A 5,980-nucleotide genomic window follows, 5' to 3' on the forward strand; every position below is an offset into this window, starting at 1 on the left:
CTTATACACATCTTCCTGTGTTCTTCCTCAGTGTGAGGACAACTGACAAAAAATACAAAGTAAAGCAACATTAACACACTTTGTTGCTTTACTTTGTATTTTTTGTCAGGAGACAAGAGTGTTTGAAAGACCTGTTAACAATCTGATGAAATCTCTAAATTGGAAGTATGTATATCAACGATGGGAAGAGAATATACATATTATGACCTTTAAATGTTTAACAGGCACAGTCCATGAGTACTTAAATAATTTTTATGAGCAAATGGTCAAAATACATTAGTTTCACCTAAATGGAACAGTGAATTTGGGAAAAAAAACATTCAAATACTGCTCGGTTAAACTGTGGAACAATCTTCCCACTGATACTCGCAGTTCAATAAATTCTTAAATTTGCATTCCTTCAAAAATTTAATTTAAATTTACATTTTCATTTTGCTTCTTGTGTATACCAAATTTTGCTTGTGTTTACCAAATTTTCTTTTGTTTTTGTATATAATTTCTTAACTTTCATTTCTTATTTTAATGTTTTAACTATTAACTGAACCTTACGGACGAACAATTGAAAAGTTGATTAAGTATCCAGAATAAAGAAAGATTTATACATATTCTATTTATCTATTTGGCGGCCATATTGCGGCCATATTAAATGTTAAATGAAACTTGATTATTGGTATAACATTTAACCTATATATCATACAAAAAATAAGTAACCAATGTTTTTAGAGTAATGTTGTCATTAGGAATTGATTGAGAGTGCAGTACACTACACTCTCCCCCAACTAACATTGAACTACAAATTCAGACGGTCTGGGGCCTTAACTATTCGTGAGGATCTTCGCAATAGGGGTTTTTGAGCTGGTAGGACTGTTTGACCTTTGTCAACCTGTTTACACACTCCAGAGTTTTTGACCACCATTGTAGTTTGTGTGGAGAGTGTGGAGCTTTGTGTTGGCAAAGGCTCAGGGTGTGTTACCACATGTGGATCCCACTGCTTCTCATGAACTTCCCTTGGAGTATACCCACTTACGTCATTGACAGGAACACTAGGCAACTCCCGCAACACACACCAAATAGGTACACATCCATTTACATGCTTACCCATCTCTATTGTTTCTAACTCCAACATGTTCACCCACGTCAAATTTCCTCAAGTGCTCTACCTTACTGACAGTGACCATTCACTTCTTATGCGTTATGGTTTAATAAGACAAACCTTATTGAGGGGAACATGCTAAAAAACGACACCATAATATTTAAAATCATTTGAAGTTAGTTTGGACATAGGCTATCTCTGCTGGAAAATTAGGGGGAGGACGTCCATGTAGCCACCAACCGCAAACGTTTTGAGAACATACTCCTGTCAAATTTCCATGGATGGTGGTTTCCTCTGACTGCTTCCGTGGCTCCTTGATGACAATGATAGTTTGTGAATGGCTTGTTGATAGGGGTAACTTTTTCACCTGTACTTGAGAGAAAACCACCAAATCCTGGAATAAGTTGTTTCTCTACGCTCTCCATTGCACGTGCCAGTAACCAGATATGATACTCTCAGATGCACTCTACAGTTTAGCGCAGGCAGAATGAATACAGCTCCCTCAGACAGTTTTTGGCCCAACACGACTATATATACACTGATGCCAGGATCTTGGCCATATCCACTCTCATGAGCGCATCTTGCTTCATGCGTAGACAGCGTCCGGGGCATATTCTCCTGGTTGCTGGCTCCAAACGTGGGCTTCACATCCTGTACTATTATTCCAGCACTGTTAAACATATTTGAACCATCAATGTTTGTCATAATTTTGTTCAGATTCATCATCAGCTCTTGACGATGTATCCATTTCCCTCACTCCTCAGCTCAACAGCATTTCATCTCGAGTGGGAAAAATCTGAACAAAATTATGACAAATATTCATGGTTCAAACTGTGTTGAACAATAGTGGTGGAATTAAGGTACAAGAGGTAAAACCCGGGTTTGAGCTCTGGACGTTTCGTGTCTACAAACGAAGCAAAATGTGCTCCTTGAAAGGGGATATGATCATGTCCCTGGCACCAGTTCAGGTTGTGCTGGTCCCAAACTTTCTGAGGGAGCTGTATTCAATCTGCCTACACTGGCGGCAGTAATAATGTATGTGTAGAGGGAGTCCTCTATTAATTATAGTCATTTAAAGAATTACATGATTTTATAAGGGATTTTCTTTGTAAAACATCCACAAAAAAGACTCATTGAATGTAACAGCATGTGTAATACAATAATAAATATACGGTAGATTTATTGTGAAACTAAACGTTGCATCTGACTGGTGTTCATTGGTGTGGATAGCATTTGTGAACAGGGAGCTTGAATCACATTGGCCAGAAAATCATGGTCATTGAGTTTGACCATTATTTTTTTTCTCTTTTGTGGGGATTTCACCCACCTTTATTTCTTTCATTTCATTTTTTTGTCATTAGACACATAAGCATAACAAAGAACATGAGAAATTTAAATTAAATTGCACTGAAAAAGGTGTCAGTCCGCTATGGCTGACTAGAAATTACAACTTTTCTTTTCTAATTATTTAATATTTTGAAAAATGTTACTTTATAATAATCTTTTTATTTATTATAAATACACAAATATGTATACATATATACACGTACTTGTACATACGTGCACATGCACATACTTACACGTATATGAATATATAAACATTCACAAAAACAATCGTGCATAGAGATATATACACGCATCATCATTAAATACACATACATATACAATTTGTTTATTATATATTTATTTATTTTTTCTTTTACGTGTATAAAACCCATAAAAACAACAGATATACAGGGTCTGTCAATCTCCGCTGCTATACAACACATATACAAACACCTGCATAATACAGGGTCAGTCCAAACATGGCTGACAATCATTTCATTACAACAAGTATCTTCTATTATATTCAATTTCAAATAAGGTCATTTTTGTTTTCCCTTATAAATTAAAAATAATTTTGTCAACTTCCTTAATTATATTTTCAGGAACATCCAGTATGCTAGCATTGTACAAAAGTTTTGATATAGCAAGTGTTTTAATGATGGTAATTCTACCAAACACAGTTAGATTTCTCTTTCCCCATGCTGTTAATATATTTTCTAAAGAAACTATTTATTCTTCCAATTTTTTTGATAATAAAACTCTTTGTCATGTCCTACATAAATTCCAAGAATTTTGATCGGTTCAGAGAGGACTGCGTCATCAGCCAGTTGAGCAATTTTCACCACATGAATATGATTATTTACAGAAATATTTATTCCATCAATTTCTGAAGAACTTCTTATCTTGGTTGCAAGTACCTATGTAACCAAAATAAATAACAGTGCCGAAAGCGGGCAACCTTGCCTTATGCCCTGCTTCATATTAAAGCTTTCAGAAACCCAGCCATTGTTTGTAAATATATTTTCTGTATGTGTATACATAGTTTTAACCCATTTTATAAAAGAGGTTCCAAAGTTAAATTTATGGATAGTATTAAACATGAAATTTCTATTAACAGTATCAAAAGCTTTTTTAAAGTCAAGACTTACTAGAGCTCCATCTAATTGGTTGATATCCATGTGCGTCATAATGTCTTCAATTAGACGTACATTATCACCACCAAACCGGCCACTAACATAGCCTTTTTGGTCACTACTAACAATAGATTTAATAACATTTTGGAGTCTTTTTGTAAGGACAAAAGCTGCAATTTTGTAATCAGTGTTAAGCATGTGATTGTTCGCCAGTTATTGAGATTCTGGCGATCACCTTTTTTATAAATCAAGTTAATCACCCCTCTGCGTTGCGTTTTAGAAAATTCTTGGTTCTGATAACCATAATTTAAGGCGTCACAAACAATTGTATTAATAATAGGCCAGAGAGACCATCACAACCTGGTGCTTTGTTTATATTCATTAGCTGAATTGCCTGTTCACATTCGGTAGTAGTTATTTCACCTTCACATACATGTTTTTCCTCTTCGGTAAGAGCGCTTAAATTGATATTTGATAAGTATTTGTTAATTGTTTCATTAGAAATGTTTTGTTCAGCGTAGATATTATTTTGTGAAAAATTTAACTTGTTCTTGTAAGACTTCAGTTGTATTGCGAGTGAAAGATCCATTTTTCTTTTTCAATGTCCTAGTATTTTTAGTTTCACTATTGTTTTTTTCAATGCCAAGAAAGTATTTAGTGTTAGTTTCACCCTCTTCTATTAATTTAATTCTACTTCTTATTTGTGCTCCTTTCGCTTCCGTAATATAAATATTGTCAAGTTCCGTTTTCTTTTTTTCTAGGCTAAATTTTGTATTTTGTAAATAACTTTTTCAAGATTTTTTTTTCTCACTTTTTATTTTGTTTTTATGTTTTCCAAATTGACCTGAGTATTCCTTAATACTAATCTTTATTAATCCAGTGGATTTAGATCTTTTGTCTCAATTTGCTTAACTATACGTATGATGTGTTCAATGTAACTATTATCCTGTAAATGCTTATTGTTTAACTTCCAAAGTCCAGGCCCACGTTTATCGTGGGAAAGTTGGAGTTTTAACGAGACCGCTTGATGGTCACTAAGAATTGATGGTCTAATATCACAAGAAATTGTTTTGTGCATAATATTATCTGTGACTAGAACATAAGCTAACCTTCTACAAGTATTTGTTGATTTTCTGCGCCATGTAAAATGTTTTTTATTTGGATTAATTTTTCGCCAGACATCAACTAGTTTGCTATATTTCATTAATTTTTTAAAAGTAAAGACTGAGTTATCTTTTATGTCTTTACTTCCTTTCTGGTCGTACTTTCGATTTTGAACACAATTCATGTCACCAGCAATAATAGTATTACTATTATTATCTTTTTCAATAAAATTGTTAATATTTTTGTTTAACAATCTTTCCTTTATATTATTTGGTGCGTAAATGTTAATAATAACAAAATGACATGAGTCAAAAGTGACCTTTACAAAAACGAATCTACCGTTATTATAGATCATACTTTTGGTAATTTTAAGGTCGTGTATTTATTTTCTCTGGTCAAATGTGTTTCTTGAAAACAAAAGATATCAAATTTGCTATCGAGTGCCCATTTGAAAAGACCATTAGTTGTTAGTTTGTACCGTGGTTGGACTAACATTATTTTTAAAATATTTTTTTATACAATACATTTTGGCCTATACCATTAAAAAGCACATTTCCACCAGGATCAGAGCGTTTTGTATTAAATTTTGAGTGTAAATAAAGTGACTTCTCATATTGTTGTAGTTGCAATGTATCAAACCTGCTTAAATCATAGGTCATGGATCTCAATCAATTCCCAATGACAACATTACTCTGAAAAAATTGGTTATTTCTTTGTTTGTATAATACATGTGAAATGTTATACGGTAATCAATGTTCATTTAAAAGACAATATGGCCGCTAATGTGGCTGCCAATATAGCTGGCAAAATGGCTGGGCAATGTATTACGAAGTCCATGTTTTGTATTGAGAAAATAAACACTGTTTATACCATAGGATTATACTGTATGTTTAAATGTTCTTTTGATTTTATATGATTTTTAGTTAATATATTATACAAATTAATGATTTTTATTGACAGTCCAATATTGCCACCAATATGGCCGCCAAATGTATTGTATTGAGAACATAAACACTGCTTACATTTAGAGATTCATTTAATTGTATATGATTTTTAGTCAATACATTATGCAACTAATTGATTTTCATTTCAAAATCCAAGATGGCCGCCAATATGGCCGTCAAATGTAAATGCTAGGTCAATGTTTTGTATTAAGGACTTAAATACTGCTTACTATATACACTTAGAGGTTAATTTGATTTTATATGATTTTCAGTTAATAAACTATGCAAATAATTAATTTTCATTAAAATTCCAAGAGGGCCGCCAAAATGGCGCCAAACGACCCCGTGGGGTCAAAATTCTTTCATGAGATACTTTGAGG

Source organism: Anneissia japonica, unplaced genomic scaffold (genome assembly GCF_011630105.1).
Source record: "Anneissia japonica isolate Jap-2015-1 unplaced genomic scaffold, ASM1163010v1 scaffold287740_len772037_cov194, whole genome shotgun sequence".
Taxonomy (NCBI): Eukaryota; Metazoa; Echinodermata; class Crinoidea; order Comatulida; family Comatulidae; genus Anneissia; species Anneissia japonica.